Source organism: Trifolium pratense, linkage group LG7 (assembly GCF_020283565.1).
Source record: "Trifolium pratense cultivar HEN17-A07 linkage group LG7, ARS_RC_1.1, whole genome shotgun sequence".
NCBI lineage: Eukaryota > Viridiplantae > Streptophyta > Magnoliopsida > Fabales > Fabaceae > Trifolium > Trifolium pratense.
The window spans coordinates 22,158,107-22,175,840 of NC_060065.1; the positions used below are offsets into that span (position 1 = coordinate 22,158,107).

Genomic DNA, 17,734 nt, shown 5'->3' on the forward strand with positions numbered 1-17,734 from the left:
TATATCAATTTTTAATGCCAAATCCCCCCTCCTTCCTCTAGTCTTTCTCTTCATAGCATGAATGGTTTCAATGGCTATTAAAGCATTATCAAGTATTGACCTTCCTTCAATAAAAGCAGACTGCTCCGGGGATATACATCTATCAATAAATTCCTTTAACCTGTTAGCAAGCAGCTTGGACACCATTTTATACAACACATTACAAAGGGAAATAGGGCGTAAATCCCGCATAGACATCGGATTATCACATTTAGGAATCAGACATATATTAGTATCATTCAAACTAGTAGGAAAGTAACCTCTATCAAGCCATAATTTAGCAGCCGTGAATACATCATCACCACACATGCTCCAAAAGTGCTGAAAAAATGCCGGATTAAAACCATCGGGTCCTGGTGCCTTATCCGGGTGCATATGAAAGAGTGCATCCTTCAGCTCCTCTCTAGTTATTGGGGCTGTGAGCCTCTCGTTATCATCTGGTGATATTTTATTGCAGATAAGACGCAACACCGATTCATGTGTACCATTACTAGGCTTAAACAACTCATCAAAGTATTTTTGAGCCACATCACACAGACTTTTTTGACTGGATACCTCCTCTCCCTCCTCATTCACAAGCTTAGATATCTTCTTCCTTCTTCTTCTAGCTGTGGCCGACATGTGAAAAAACTTAGTGTTGAGGTCACCTTCCTTGAGCCAATGCATTTTTGCACGTTGCTTCCAGTATGCTTCTTCTTGAATAAGCAATTTTGCATGTCTTTCGCTAACCTCCTTGTACCATCTTCCACTCGTTTCACTGGATTGCCCTCGTAGTTCCTCCAACTCCCTTCCACACTCTCTAATTTCCTCTTTAAATTTTGTTCTTTTTCTTCTTCCCCATTCAATAAGCTTAGTAGAACACCCCTCTACACGTTCCTCCATCTCTCTCAATTCACCCACTCCCCATCCATCATGTACCACCTCCCCCACATCTTCCTCTTGTAGCCAGCTATTCTCGAACTTGAAAAAATAGTTACTTCGGACCTGTGTAGAAGGCTCACACTGAAGAAGTATAGGACTATGGTCTGAGTGAGATGTTAACAAGTTGGAGAGCTTCACATTCGGGAAAAGGTGCAACCAATCAGGGTTTGCCATAGCACGGTCAAGTCGTTCCTCTATCATGTGAGGTGTCCCTCGACTCTTCACCCAAGTAAACGAGTATCCAGCCATCTCAATATCAGATAAATCACAATCATTGACTGCTTGTCGGAAACCAGAGCACAACCAGTTGGGATGAGGATGCACCCCTCTTTTATCCTCTTGAGATAGAAGATCATTGAAGTCCCCAATAATACACCAAGGGAGTTGTGACATATCACACAAATCCCTAAGCAACTGCCATGCATTTCTTCTTCTGCCCCGCTCTGGATAGCCGTAATAACAAGTTATTCTCCAATCACCTTTATTTTGGTCTTCTACCAGAAGATTAATGAAGTTACGACTGTAGTTCATCACTCTACAACTACTACTCTCCTTCCACATAACAGCTAAACCACCGCTACACCCTTCCACATCAATTGATAGGCACGAATCATAACCCATCAAAACCCGAATATTCTCCATGTTCCTTGCATACGATAAAAGTAGAGAAATGCTAACAAATATTTTTATGGGTACTATTTAGGAAGTTAAAAAAAATTGAAATTTTAAAAATTATTTTTTTCTAAATAAAACCTACCACGTATTTTATTTTTTGACTTCTTAACAACTATTTTAATATACTTGTTAGCGTGATCCTTAAAAAATTAATAACATATTAGAAATTGATTTCATGAAGTCAAGAAAAAACACATAATCAAGAGATTTCAATCATGACCTCAATCATTTATTAAAAATATAGGACAAGTTTGTATTCTCAATTCAACAAATAACTTTAAAATGCAATTCAAAACACAAACATCTCTCCTATTTTCTAGCTAACCTTTGAAATTTGCCATTGTGTAAGTAAATGTATATAATCCACTTTCAACACATCATATCTATTTCTACTTTTAGCACTCTCTCTCCATGTGTGCCTAACAATGTACTATATAGTTTGAAAACTTAAGCTGTGCCATAATCTTCTGTCGGCTAGTAACATTAACATACCATTTTGCATTCAATTTTTATTCCCTACCAAAGACTATTATGATCATGATTTCCTTGAATTCAACTATTTTTTTCCTAGATGTCAAATATCAAACACAAGACTAGTCATTAGAATTTATTTTTATAGTTGCATTTACTTAAGAAACCTAAAGAAAATAAATGGAAATTAATTAAATGTTGGGTGAGTAACCATTTCTCACTGCCTAGTGAACAGCATCAAGTATACATGACACCATATATACATGCAGTTTTTTGGGCGGTATTGCTCCTATTTATGTATAAAGAAGATATAATATTTCATTTATTTAAAGTTAGGTAGAGTTTTCCATCATTTGATTTTTATGCACAATAAATATATAAGTCAATGGGAGAAGTTAAGAACTTCACCAATTAGTGATCCCACTTGGGTTCTATTTGGTACGTAACAAGACATGAGTATGAACAATTCGCGATACATTTTCTTGCAAGACCAAAATCCTCACTTCTTAGAATTTGATTTCAATTACCCTTATAAAACCAACTTATAAAATAAGACAAGTTTATCACTTGGTTTAAGTTATATTTCATTTGATCTGGTATTCTCAACACATGCTATAAAAGGATTAGACATTTAATGTGTAACTCGATTGACCCGATAATAGATGGTCCAACGAATTTTAAAATATAAGCTCTGATTTTAGCTTAAAATTTGGATCGGACCTAATCTTTACGAAATTAATTTGTAAAATGATGTCCGCTTTTCTCTTAACTTATCTAAAAAAATGTGATCGATGCGGGACTCTTTTAACATCACTTAAATTTCAGGGTTGTTATATTTGAAATTTTTAGTTGCATATGCATTGTTTCCCTAATCTATCTTGATTATTGATTAATATTATATGTTTATCGTTTTCTTGGGTACAAGAAAACATATGAAAACATAGATATTTGTACTAAGTACATTATTATAAACTAGTCAATTTATATAATTTAATTTATAATCCACTTCAATTTAATTTAATCGTTTAATTGAGAAATTAAGGGAAAGTGTTACCACCATGGACAAACCGGTTTGTCCGTTTCATCCCACATTGTGTATCTTTCTAAAAAAAATTAGTCATATACGTTATTTTCTTTAGCTTTCTTTTTTATACATTGAAATTTGAAGCCATGGGGTCAGTTTATTTGAATTTATATGAACATTAACTATATGTCCACTGTGCCATGACCACAAAAGGAAAAAAAAAAAAAAGATTGAAGAAGACATTTGACAAGATTATTTGTAGCCTATTAGGTGTATGGATGTTTGAGCAAACAAGTGGTTAATTACATCTACATATGCTTGTCATGCAAACGTAAGGGTGATTATTATGATTACATAAGAAATGACAACTTGCATTGTTACCTTTTCTGCAAAGACGCTCATGGAGAAAAGAAAAGAAAAGCTATGGTGGATACCAGTGTTACTGCATGCAAATATAATACCTTATGTCGGGGAAATGGGGCTTAATAACAAGCTCTGTTATTCTCTGTACTTAAAGTAATTAAAGTAACCTTTTATGTGATCAGTGCTTTTTTATGATTCTGCTCTTCTAACTTTAACTTGTATTAGTAGTTTTTAAATAATCTTTTTCATGAGGAATACTTAGATAGGCACAAGCCTAAATGAAGAATATTTAGGCACACTCACATAACTAAAAAAATTTAAAGATAAACTAATTGAGTGATATGACTAATTTATTTTTCTTTTAAATTCATTTCATGTAAGTGTGTGCCCAAATATTTTCATTTAGGTTTGTGCCTATCTAAGTGTTTCTCCTTCTTCATATTGGTGTAAAAGCCAGCTCTTTAGTAGTTGCTACCTATCTTCCACTTCATACATAAAATATCTGTTTGGTTGGAAGGAAAGTGAAAAGAAAGAAAAACATGAAAACCGATCAATAAACTTAATCTAAATCATAGTCTAAAGTTATTCTTCTTCGATTTCCATACTTTCCTTCTTTTTCACTTTTTTTTCCTTCAAACTAGACGGATTCGAAAATCTACCTGAGAGAATGAATGATCACTTAGATATGCAAATAATTATTGATTGACGCTAGTGGGGCCAAATAGTGAATTTGCTTCAGAAATTTGCCTCACTAGATTCCATAGAGTCTTATTATAGTTTCTTTTCATTCTTCAGTAAGACTACTTATAATGGTGTTGGATTTAGGGTGTTGAATGATAATCAACATGTTGAAACCATTGTAGTGGAATATTTAATGTGATGTGGAGGAGGGAGATGATGAAATTATTCAACATGTTGAATCTGCCACTTGTCAGCTGTTGATTGGTTCGCTGAATTTTTATGATTTTTATCCTTTGAACTCAATTATCTCATTGCAAATTAATTTTTTATTTTTTTATTTTTTAACCAAAATTCGTGATTTTTTTTTCTCTACAAATAGAGACTTGGTTCATTTCATTTGGACACAGAAAAAAAAACCAAGTTTTTCACTATCTTAATCTATTATTATCTTTCTAATTAGTCTTTCTTTTAAAGTTTTAATTTTTTTTAGTGAAATGGATCCCAACAATTCTTCTAATTATCCCAACAATTCTCAAAATCCCAACAATTATCAAAACTCCAACAATTATTAAAATCCCAACAATTATCAAAATTCAAATCAATTTTTCAACCAACATCCTCAAAACACGCCTAATTTTGGTTTAACACCAAATTTCAACCAATCATCATTTGTTCCAAACTTTCATACATATTATGGATCTATGCTGAGAAATTCATCTCAAACACCCCCGTTTAATGGTTACATGCCGATGGTTAATGAAAATTTTTCGAGTGGTTGTATTGCATTTTAAGTTAATTTGTATCGTACTAATTACGTTATTTGTGTGATGTATTGCATTTTAAATTAAGAAAATAAAAAAATATTTAAATAAATTTTGTTAAGTGTATTATTTTAATTTAATTTTAATCGATAATTATAATTTTATTTAATCATAAAAACAAAAATTTAAATTTAAATAAGAATATGAAATAGAAAGTGGTGGGGTAGAGAAAGTGGTGGGGTAGGGTGTTGAATAGAAAAACCATTGGAGAGTATAAAAGTTGAATGTGTGTTGAATGATTAGGTGGAAGAAAGAGAAAATGATGTAAAGTGAAAAAGTGGGTGTTGAAGGTGTTGAATGGTTAAAACCATTGTAAGTAGTCTAATAAGAACAAATGGCAAACTTACAAAGTACTTAATTCAGAATCATGTGCTAGTTAAAGCTATAGCAATACCCAATAATATACAAGATATTTTTCAGTGGGATGCAAGTTCATAAAATAAGTGGAACAAATAATTCAAATTGTACATTTTAGATGTATATGGAAGTAGAGTAATATCAAGGTTATCAAAACCGGACCGGACCGGCCGGTCGGACCGGTCGGACCGTGAACCGGTCATAAAAACGGTTCGGTTTTGAGCAAAAAACGGATAGGAAACCGACCGGCAAAAAACCGCTTGAACCGGGGTCGAACCGGGTCGAACCGGTGAACCGGCCGGGCGGTTCAAGCGGTTTTGCAGATTTTTTAATTTTTTTCAAAAAAAATAGGGCAAAACGACGTCGTTTTAACTTTTTTTTTTTAAAAAAAAATATGAAACAAATCAACGACGTCGTAGGAATAGGAAAGATTTTTGTTTTTCATCTATTTTTCATTTGGTTTGAATTATAAATTTTATTTTATTTTGACTTGTGATATTTTATCTTTTTAATGTGTGAAATTATGAAATATTGAGCAATTATTCATATATTTTTATTTATATATTAATTAAAATATATATTTAATTAAAAACGGTTCGACCCCGATTGAACCCGGTCCGACCAATTGAACCTCGAACCGGTGAGCTCGCCGGTTCGATGACCGGTCCGGTTCTGACAACCTTGAGTAATATAATATCATGTATAACTTCCAAATTACTTTGGGGTCACTCAATGAGCCCATGAATCACATGATTTATTTAAAGAATGAGTCAAGAAAAAAAAAGGTGAAAAATCAGAGAAATATATGAAACCAATATGATATTATTATTGAATTCAATTCAATACACAGCGCAGAGGAGAAGGCCCCAAAGACCTTTTCACCTCCATTATCAAAGCCACTATGTAAAGAGAGTTTACCTCTCTTTCAAAACCAATAAAAAATGCAAGTATATAATAAAAAAAAAAAAACTATATACACGTGTTTCCCATCACACGCATTGGACACCAAGCAATGGAGTCCTGTATAGTTAGGCCAAAACTCAAGGCCAAAAAAATCACATAAAACACTCGTCATTGGCACGTGCCAAGTCCATCTTCACACGTACCATCAGAAAAGTCCACGAAATTTAGCCATAATCTTTAACTTATTTCTGTTGTTTTGTTTTGTTGAGGGTATCCTTTCTAAAGGAAACTGAGTTATGCTTGAAAAGAAACTTCACTTTCACTCGTAAAAGGAAAAATAATTAAATACTCTCCAAATCCAAACCCATCAAACCTCCATACATACAGTAGTTAATTTTTAATTGTGAAAACCCTCTTTAAAGTGTTGAGGTTTATGGACAACCTGGCCCGTCTTATTTCCTCTTGTTCCTTTATTACTCTTGTTTCTTTTTCTTTTCACTCTGAGTTTCCTTTGTCATCATCTAACCAGAAACAGTTAATTAATTTCCTTTTTTTATAAGACAATGAGAAAGAGGATGAAGAAGAGGAAGATGGGGATGATGATGATGATGATGATGAGACATTGGACCACCTTTGGGTTTGAGTTGTCACTCGCAACTGTGGCAATACTTTAGGGGGATTTCTTCTGTTATTACTTATCATAATTTCTTGCATCCACTCATAGCACCCTATAATTTTTTCCTGCAATACACATGTGTTTTGGAAAATATATAAATAAACCCATAATTATGTTTTAGTTCTTTTTGTCATAAATTTAGCACATTACTATATACTATGCTTACTTTTTTTAATCCTTCACACCATGATTCAGCATGCTCAGGCTTAACATAAGACCAATTAGGAATTTCATTAGCTGCAGAGAGTATGGAAGCTGCAGCAATGCATGATGGCAAATAAGCAAGAAATCCAGCATCTGCAGACAGAGTATTTAAACATGAAATTCATTAACCTTGAAAAAGCACAACAAAGATCATCACATCATAGTTTTAAATGCAATCGTAATTACGGTTGCAATATTAAAATTTTAGAGAATTTTGCAATGACATTGCAACAGTAGTTGCGGCTGCATTTTGCAATAATCACTTCTCTCCACTCTTTCTGCAATCTTTATGAATCAGTTAGTTAACCGTTACTCCGTACATATTCAATCAAGCAACTATTGTGTTATCTACATTTTCTAGCATTGTGAAAGGGTAAAGAAATAGATTAATACCTTGGATATTAGACGAGATGATTTCTGTAGCACGTGAAATAAGGAAGTGAGTGAAAGTTCCGGTTGAATCTAGCTTGCACGCAAAGAAACCGAGGAAGCTAAGTGGGGTAACTGATCTTAGCCTCCAATCCAAAATAGTCAGAACAAGTAGCTCCATTCTAAGAATCGTTCTCGGTTGAAATATGTATTTGGCACCTTCAATCTGCATTTTGTATTAATATCCATTACAAATGAGTTAGTATCAGTATCACTACATGCATTGACATGTCAAATTATTGAACATGGAGTTCTAATCATTAATATTAAATAATTTATACCTGAAGGTCCAAGAGAGAAGGAACCAGGGGTTCCTCCATCTTTGCTGCTAAAGACAAACATGCAACAGATAAAAGTTGCGGAGGCCATTCCTTTGATTCCTGTTAACATAAATTATAGTATATTATTATCATTATCTGATCACCATAATAGTTTATTGAGCAACACTTGTGTGGGCACAAGCTTAAATAAAAAGGACGTGGACACACACACATTTGCTTATTTAAAAAATAAACATTATTTAATTCATTTTCTCTTTTACTTTTTTATACTTACTGGTGTGTGCTCAAGTCCTTTTTATTAAGAATTGTGACTAACCAAGTGTTGCTCTAGTAGTACAACTACTACTATTTGTTTATAAGTCCAAATCAATGATTAATGAAACAGTATCTAGTAGTAAATTTTAGATTCAACAAAAATGATATCCCAAATAATCGAATTTCCTTGGGCATAACAATTGGGATTCCACCAATCGTTAGTTGGTTCAGTGGTGATTGGCACTGAACTTGGTAGGGAGGACTGCGGTTTGATCCCCCGCAATTACAATCGGAAGGGGGCTGGAACCACTTGATGCCAGAACTGACCCCCGAATCACATTCAACTGACAGTGAAAGCCAAAAAATAAAAATTAAACAATTGGGATTCCTTCCATGAGATCCAACTCGTTTGTAACATAACTTTTGTTAAAATATGTGTATCTGACAAGTTCATTTTCATCTCTATATCTATCTTCTTCTTTTTTTTTTTTGGTATAGTCTATCTTCTACTTTTTAGTTTCTACCTTTTATACACGGCTTAATTAGTTAAATGGTCCCTTAAAGACATTTTAGGTTTTACAATGGTCCCTTAAAGAAAAAAAAGTCTGATTTGGTCCCTTAATGATCAATCTGTTAATCAAACAAGTCCTTTCTGTTAAAATTTCTCAAAAAACGTTAACTTCTAAATGGGTCCTGATCTACTACAGTAAGGAATATGACCAAATACCAATTTCCTTAACAGATATGTGACATGTGTTATTTAAAATTTCTAATGGTTCAGATTGAAAGTTTTAAAAGAAATATTTTTTAAATAAAATAGAATAAGAATAATAATAATAGTTCTGTAAAAAAAAATAAAATAAGAATTGATAGTTCAGATTCATCATCCCTAAGTTTCAACCCAGCAGCAACCATCCTCCGCCGCATCTCCGCCTCATCTCTGCCTTCCAGGACAACTAAATTTTAGAGAAATATAGTTGCTGCTTTATTTGAAAAGTCAATCTACATATTGAGTCAAAAAATTGAAATGGGGAAAAATCAAAATATTATGAAATAACAATTTCAGATTGGGTTTTAGATCTACAATTTTAAACCCAAAGAATGAGGAAAATGGTGGTGGTCGGATGGATTTAAAGACGGAGGGATTGTTGGAAGAAGAAAGAGAAAGAAGAGGTGTTGAAATTGTCGGATCTTATGTTGCAATTGCAAGATTCTATACTGTGTAATAGCAACAGATACCTTAATCTACCACTTGTATGCTCTTTCTCATCCCACACAACTAAAAAAATATAATGGTGGTGGTGAGGGTTGTTTTTTGGGTTTTGAAAAAAAAAAATCTGGATTTTTTATGAATATTATGATGATGGTGATGAAGATGAAGAAGATGAAGAAAAGTAAAATAAATGAAGTGTTGGAGGTTCACTATTAGATATCATGGATTTGCAAGATTCAAAGATAGAGGTTTTAAGAAAAAGATCAAATGGTTATAATTAAAAAACATTAATGAGGTTTACGATGGACCATCTACAATGTTTGTGCACTTTATACATTTAGGGTTAAAATTTAACGGAAAGGACCATTTTGACTGACGGAGATGTCTTTAAGGGACTAAAGTAGAACTTTTTTTCTTTAAGGGACCAATGTGAAACCAAAAATGTCTTTAAGGGACCAAAATACTAATTAAGCCTTTTATACACATTTAAAAATACACACAAAAAACGCATGATAACAAATTTGATGACAAAATTTTGATATTCGAGTTCGTATTAAATAAAACTATAGTACCAAGAAAACAAAATGATTTATGAAAATTTATTGGTGCAAGCACTTACTAGCAAGACTTTCCCATGTTTGAAAAGTCAACACTGCATACGAAACATTTGTTTGCATAATTTCTTTTGACGTTTGAAAACTCAAAATCAACATATTCTTAGGGTCCGTTTGGCCTAACTTTTTTTTGAGCTTATGCAATATAAATTAAATTTTATGTTATTTTATAAGTTCACAGTAGTGAAAATTATAATTTTATAAGCTATTTTATCATAATCTAGCTTGACAAACTTATAATAATATATAAAAATTGAATAACTTGTTTACATAAACTCTAAATAAGAGAAAAAAAAGTCAGATCAAACGAACATTAATACTACCGCTTTGTACGATAGTACTCTCTCCGATCTTTTTATAAGAAATAGTTCACCTTTTTAGATTTATTAAATAAACAATTTATTTGATCCATATTATAGACCCCATGCATAATTTATTCAATTAATCTTGAAAATTGAATTGTCTCTTATAAAAAGAGACTAGAGGGAGTAATCAACTTCACATTTGCAACAAAAATTTGTCCCTAATTCAACATTAACAACTCTTTCTGCAATTATACCCTCAATTCTAATTATCGTGCATTTGTGACAATGATAGCCTAATAAAAGCATCTTCTCTTATATGGGAACTTAGCCATAGAGGGAATTTGAAGCAACAGTAAAGCAGACGAAAAACGAGAACTCACCGGAAGAGGTCGAGAATCCAAAAACCGATCCATATAGTTAACGGAAAGGTACGCAGTCAACGGCTGAAATCCATAGTACGCGTGTACCTGTAAAAAAAAGCGCGCATTATAACGCCGTCAACCATTATTCATCGACGCCGATTAGAAGAACCGGTAGTAACGATGAGGATCTAGAATTTCCGTTACGGAGAAACTGTTACAGAACGCGCACGCGGGTCAACTTGGGATGAAGTAGTTCAATGAGTGGCATTAATGTAATATGAATGAAACAGAGGGCTATATTGAAATTGTTTTTGTTTTACCTTGAGAATCCATGCAATGGATTCTTCTCTGGCGTTGGCAACTGGAGAGTGAGATTGGAATCTTGAAAAGTAATCGAATCCGGTAACGAACTTACGCTCGTCTTCGATGAAAACAGCAATGGACTCCTCCTCCTCCTCTTCCAATGCGAATGATGACAACGACGGCGATGATGAATCGAGATCGGAGGAGTATTCAGTCGAATCTACGGTTAAGATTCCAGTGGTTTCCTCGCCGCAGAAGAGTTTGCAATCGGAGATACAAGACAGCGACATGAGGATCGCCGGTAAAGGCTCGTCGTCATTCATTGATGTGCCATGTGAATTCGCCGGAAATGTTGGGAATATATCGGCGGCGGGAGAGTGAGTATGCACAGAGAGGGAGAGGAGTGAGTGTGGAAGAGAGTGGTTGGTTGGTGAGGAGAAAAAAGAATAGATACTGTCTTGGTTGGAAGGCTCTGCATCACTTTGTTTGATTATAAATATGCGCGCCTCCGTTGGATTTTTTTGATTTTATTGTACAATGATTTTTTTTATATCTAGAACATCGATCCGTGCGGTGCATGAATCTGATTAGCTGCAAGATATATAATAATTAAATAAAATATGATAATTCCAATAATGTAAAGTATATGAAAAAAGTTGAGTAACATTAAACGATAGTTCGACAATAATTTTGGATAAATATTCATACAAAGAAAATTATGTTATATTACGAAAGATTTCCTTATAGACCACATTCGAAGTCTTAGTCGTATCTTCACTGTCGTCATCGATGATCAATATTTTTAATCTTTTTCTAGAAGTAACTCTTGAAATTGAAACATACAACTGACCCTGTGAAAACACTGGCGACGGAAGATATATTCCAACATGCTTTAAAGATTGTCCCTGACTCTTATTAATAGTCATCGCAAAAGAAATCATTATAGGAAATTGTCTCCGTTGAAATTTAAAAGGAATTATCACGTCAGATGGTGTCCGAGAAAATCTAGGTATGAAAACCTGATCACCAATATTACTTCCTGAAATAATTTTTCATTCAAGAGCACGTTTTTCCAATCTCGTAATAATAAGTCTTGTTTCATTGCATAATACTAATTTTTGATTCAAATTCCTTAATAGCATAACTGGAACTCCAACTTTAAGTCTCAACTTGTGATTTGGAAGTCCCGACGTAGAAATTGTGTTCAAAAATTCGGAAGTATGAACATCATTCACTGTTTGACCGTCTACATTTTGTGTGAGTGGAGTATCATAACTCAAATATGTTTTTTCTTCACCAGAAATTAAATCTAATATATAATCATTTATTGTGTCGACTATTGAATTTTTAGGAGCTAGTATAGCTCTATTTTGGAAATACGTTATATCGTTCATGTTTTGTAAAAGTTGAGGATAAATGCTTTCAACGATAGAAGCAAGCGGATCACCTGAATTTGGAATCAATAAATTTGATGGAATGTCAAGTTTTAAAACATCGTCGTTGTCATCTCCAATTTCTCCATCGCCAACACCCAAAACTCATTCAAAAAACAATCTTCTTTGTTCAACGTCTGCACTTGAAGCACCACCGAGAAGCCTCGTGTATTTAGTCAATGTTAAAACTTCACAAAAATTCCAAAGAACCGAATAATTAATAGTAGCATGAACAACTTCTGGCCTTGTACCTTTGGGTATTACTGGTAGAATTTGTCTAAAATCTCCGACAAAAACAACAACTTTTCCACCGAAGGGAATGTGTTTATTTTTTTCATCAACAGACTTGAGAATATCTTTTAAAGTTCGATCAACAGCTTCAAAACTGTGTTTGTGCATCATTGGTGTTTCATCCCATATAATGAGTTTTGCTTTTTGTATTAATAGCGCCAAAGTGTTTTTAGGAACTATGGTACATGTTGAAAACTCGTCAACATTTAGAGGAATACAAAATCTTGAATGTGTTGTTCTACCGCCAGGTATAAGCAATGCAGCGATCCCACTTGAGACAATTGTTAAAACTATCTCACCTTTTGAGTGTAATGCGGCTGACATGGCCCTCCAGATAGATGTCTTCCCTGAACCGCCATAACCATAAAGAAAAAACACACCAGGTTTGTTTTCGTTAACTCTTGTCATGATTGTGTCATATACTTGACGTTGCTCTGAAGTCATAGTTGACATCAATCTAACATGTTCCTCAGCTAATGATTGTCTGTTATAATTCAATTCGTCGTGTATTAAACTATTTTGTATATCATGAACTAATGATGTGTCTGCTCTAGGCATTGGAGGATAATCTTTTAAACTCTTCCCACAACTACGTAACATCATCTCAATATCTGCTAGTGCATATTGTATCAATTGATCATCGGTTAATATTAAATTTGCAATGTTAAAATCAAAATAATGAATGTGATTAGTGACATGACTATGGTTGTGTTTGGTTGTATTGCAAATAAAATTGATTTAGCATAATTGAGTTTGATAGATTTGATTTTGGTTAAAACTGAGTTCAACATAATTGGTTTATGTTTGGATACATTACCGTAAAAATAAAGGGTATTTATAAAAAAATATCAATTCTTTTTCCATTTATTTTTTTTTTGACAAAATTCTTTTTCCAATTTTAAAAAACTACAATTTAATAAACTGCATAATAAATAATTTAAAAAGTGATAGAAGCAAGGTTACATGAGTAAAAAAATAAACAACTAATAAGTATGGTTTTATAGAAATAGGTGAAAATATTTTATACCTGGAGCACCAAGCAAGTGTCTCTGTTTGTGCAAAATGTCATCAATCAAATGATGTGAAGTACTTGTCCAAACTATTTCTAAAGTTAACATAAAGTTTTAAAACAATATCGATTTCAGGAATAAAGATAATAAATCACAAAACAAAATGAATTTTTTTTTTTTGAAGAAGCTAAATTAGCCCACTCAAATTGGCACCAGAGAGAATCGAACCTCAGACCTCAAGAGGAGCACACGTCAATACCAATGCACCAACCCAAGTGGGTTAAAACAGAATGAAATTTTATACACACCTCTGAGTAAATTAAGTCGAATTGTGGTGAAGTTGTTAACATGAGACATTGAAATGTGAAAGATGCTTTTTATTAATAGATTTCAATATTGTTGAAGGTGTTATAGTATGAGAATATATATATATATATATATATATATATATATATATATATATATATATATATATATATATATATATATATATATATAACTTTCCAAATCACACATGATAATAACTTTCTAAATCTCACATGATAATTATTCTCTAAATTTATGATCCGGTAGGAAAAAAAAACATGGATTAGGAAAGACATAAAAAATTTTCGTGATGAATAATATAGGCAACAATAATTTTGATATGATATACTTTTATACTTTTAAAATGGATGGTGCTTATCAATTATTGCACATAATTTTAATCACAATTGATATACTTGCCATAGTGGTTGGAAATATTGCTTTGCATTGAAGGGTTGCAGATTTCAATTCTAGTCAAGACAAAATTATATTATTTTTTAATAAAAATTGCAAGATAAAATGGAGGGAAAACAAAGTAGGGTTTAAGGTTTGCTTGTGTATACAAGCATATAATATAAAAGATTTAATTTATATGCACCGTGTGTAAAGTTATTTTACACATGTGTCCAATAATATACCGACATATTATGTATGATATTTAAAAACACATGATGTGTCACATTCATTACACTGACAGTGCACAACAAATTGGAGTGATCGGGTTTAGCTAGGATCTACTATTTTAATTACGGATTTAATTAGCCTAATATGTAACAAAAATAAATAAATAAATAATTGTAACATTAAAAATTAGTTTAACAATAAATTTAGAAAAATGTTCATACAACAATCAATCGTTAGTTGGTTCAATGCTGATTGTCGCTGAACTTGGTAGGGAGGACCACGATTCGATTCCCCGTAACTGCGATCGGGAGGGGGTTGAAATCACTTGTGCCAGAACTGATCCCGAACCAGATTAAACTGGTAGTGAAAAAAATGTTCATACAACAGAAATGATAGTATATTATGAAATACTTCTTTATATATGCTAGTACATTATAAGTCTTATTCGTATCTTCACCGTCTTTGTCGATAATCAATATTTTAATCATCTATAGAAGTAACTATTGAAATCGTAACATACAACTGACCATGTGAAAACATGAAATTAACTCCGTTGAAATTTAAAAGGAATTTGTTGAGTAAATATATCACAATAAAAAAAACCTTACAAAAATAAGAACTAAGTTTATAAAAAAATAAATGTATAATAAAAGAAGTAAATGTATACCAAAAAAAAAAGAGTGACAAAAAAATGCTTATTAAAGTCGCACGATTTTTTAGGAAATTATGTATGAAATATATGCATCTTTTGTGGATGTATAATAAACTCACATGATAATAATTTCCTCTAAAAGTCTAACATAATTTTTTTTTTACTAAAAAGTTTAACATAATTTGAGGATGTATAATAAAGTCACTTACTCACTTGATAATAATTCTCTCTAAAGTCTAACATAATTTAGAGGAAATTATGGGTGAAGTATTTAATTTTTTAACGGAATCATTTGAAGACATAATAAAGTCACTTTTTTTTTGGTTTATTCTGATACGTATATTTAGTGGAAGAGTTTAATTGTCGTGCACTGTCGGTATAAAGATTCTTTACACATACATCCAATGATGCGTTGCCACATCATTTAATGAATGTGACACATCATGTATTTTTAAATACCATACATGATGTGTCAGTATATTATTGGATGCATGTATAAAATAACTTTACACTGACGGTGCATATAAATTAAGGGTCTTGTTAACATGTGCCCTAAGGGCACATGTAAGATATACCAAAATAGAAGCTTATAATACTATTACTCATCTTTACCACTTAGATGATAACACATTTGGTGACAATTTGACAAAAACTAATAGTAGAGGACTCAAAGTTCTATATCAAACTAGTAATAGACCCGTGCGGTTATGATAATATTTTTTTAAGTTATAGTTTGGTAATCAAAATTGAAAGCAAATGTTTTTAAAATTTAAATGTATTTAATAAGTATTTAGAATTTTGTTGGAAATATGCAGACAAATATATTTTTTGCAAAGTATTAATTATGAATTTTGATTAGTTTTAAAGGTAAAAATAGTTATATGGTGTAAAATTGTGAAAAGACATAAGATTCACTTTGAACATGCACCTAAAAGACATAAGATTTTCAATAGTTACATCATTCTCGTTAACCAAAAAAGAACATTGAAAAACAAAGTTAGAACTTATCCCGCATAAAATAAGTTTTTTTAAATTTATATAAGTTTGAAATTATCCCGTATAAAGTAGTTTTTTTTAATTTTTTTTATAATTTATAACTTGTCTCATATTTAATAAATATTTCTCAATTTTTATCAATTAGAATTTATCACGTACAGATAGTTAATTTGGAATTTATATAAGTTAGAACGTATCCCGTATAAAATAAGTTTTTTGAAATTTTTATAATTTAGAACTTGCCTCACATATGATAATTATTTTGAAATCTTTATAAGTTAGAATTTGTCCCGTATATGATAATTAATTTGAAATTTATATAAGATAGAACTTATTCCGTATAATTTTTTTTTGAAATTTTTATAATTTAGAACTTCTCGTACGTTTGATAATTATTTCGAAATTTTTATCGGTTAAAAATTGTCTCGTATATGATAGTTATTTGAAATTTATATAAGTTAAAACTTATTTCGTATAAGATAGTTTTTTTAAAAAAAAATTGTAATTGGTTAGAACTTTCTAACATTTGGTATTTTAAATTTTTTATCAATTAGAATTTGTTCCTTCCATATATATATATATATATATATATATATATATATATATATATATATATATATATATATATATATATATATATATATATATATATATATATATATATATATATATATATAGGGAGCCCCTAATATGGACCCTATATCATAGTTTGTTTTGAATTTATATAAGTTAGAACTTATCCCGTACAAAATATTTTTTTTGAATTTTTTATTAGTTATAACTTGTGTCACAAGTGATAATTATTTTGAATTTTTGATCAGTGATAATTTATCTCGTATACGATAGTTTTTTTTTTTTTTTATAAAATCCGTATACGATAGTTAAAATTTATATATCAGTTAAAAAATATCCGGTGTATATAGAATTTTGAATAAGTGATGAGGGGAAAAATTTTAAATTTGAAATTTGGTGAGACATTGAGAGAAGCAAAAAGATGTCACATGTGTTTGTGGCTTAGATAACTTAGTTTCATTCAAACTGAAAAAGACATAAATGACATAGTGACTTGATTACAATGTAGAATAATGTAGAATCTAGTTTGATAAAACACTTTTTCACTCACAAATGTCCCAAATGGCTCCTATGACTTGGTTTCATTTGAAAAGGAATGTACTTTTAGTTCAATCATCAAATTTTTGGACATCAATTATCCTCACATGACAGTACCTTAAGAAAGGTAGTTTAGACTTATTCAGAACAATTAACTTTCTTATATTGATTATTGTTCTGGTAAAAACTCAAAGGGGGTTGTATTACTGATTAAATGATGTGATTACACTTGGTTCAATCCCAACAACCCTGGGAGTTTATAAGTCAGATGAAGCTCTCCTTTACGAATGAAAGTATGAAGCTATTTATAGACCGCTTAGTCTTCTTCTCCAAGCTAAGATTCCTAAAAATCCGGTCTTTAACGTCTTCTTCGGTGATGCCGCGTGAAAGTAGGGATGGTAACCTTGGTCTCCAA

The 17,734-nt window shown here is 31.7% G+C and overlaps 1 pseudogene; it reads right to left on the reverse strand.

The window, feature by feature from the left end:
- Window positions 1-7,099: 7,099 nt before the first annotated feature.
- Window positions 7,100-11,381, reverse strand: LOC123899098 (annotated as a pseudogene).
- Between the last annotated feature and the right edge of the window lie 6,353 nt (window positions 11,382-17,734).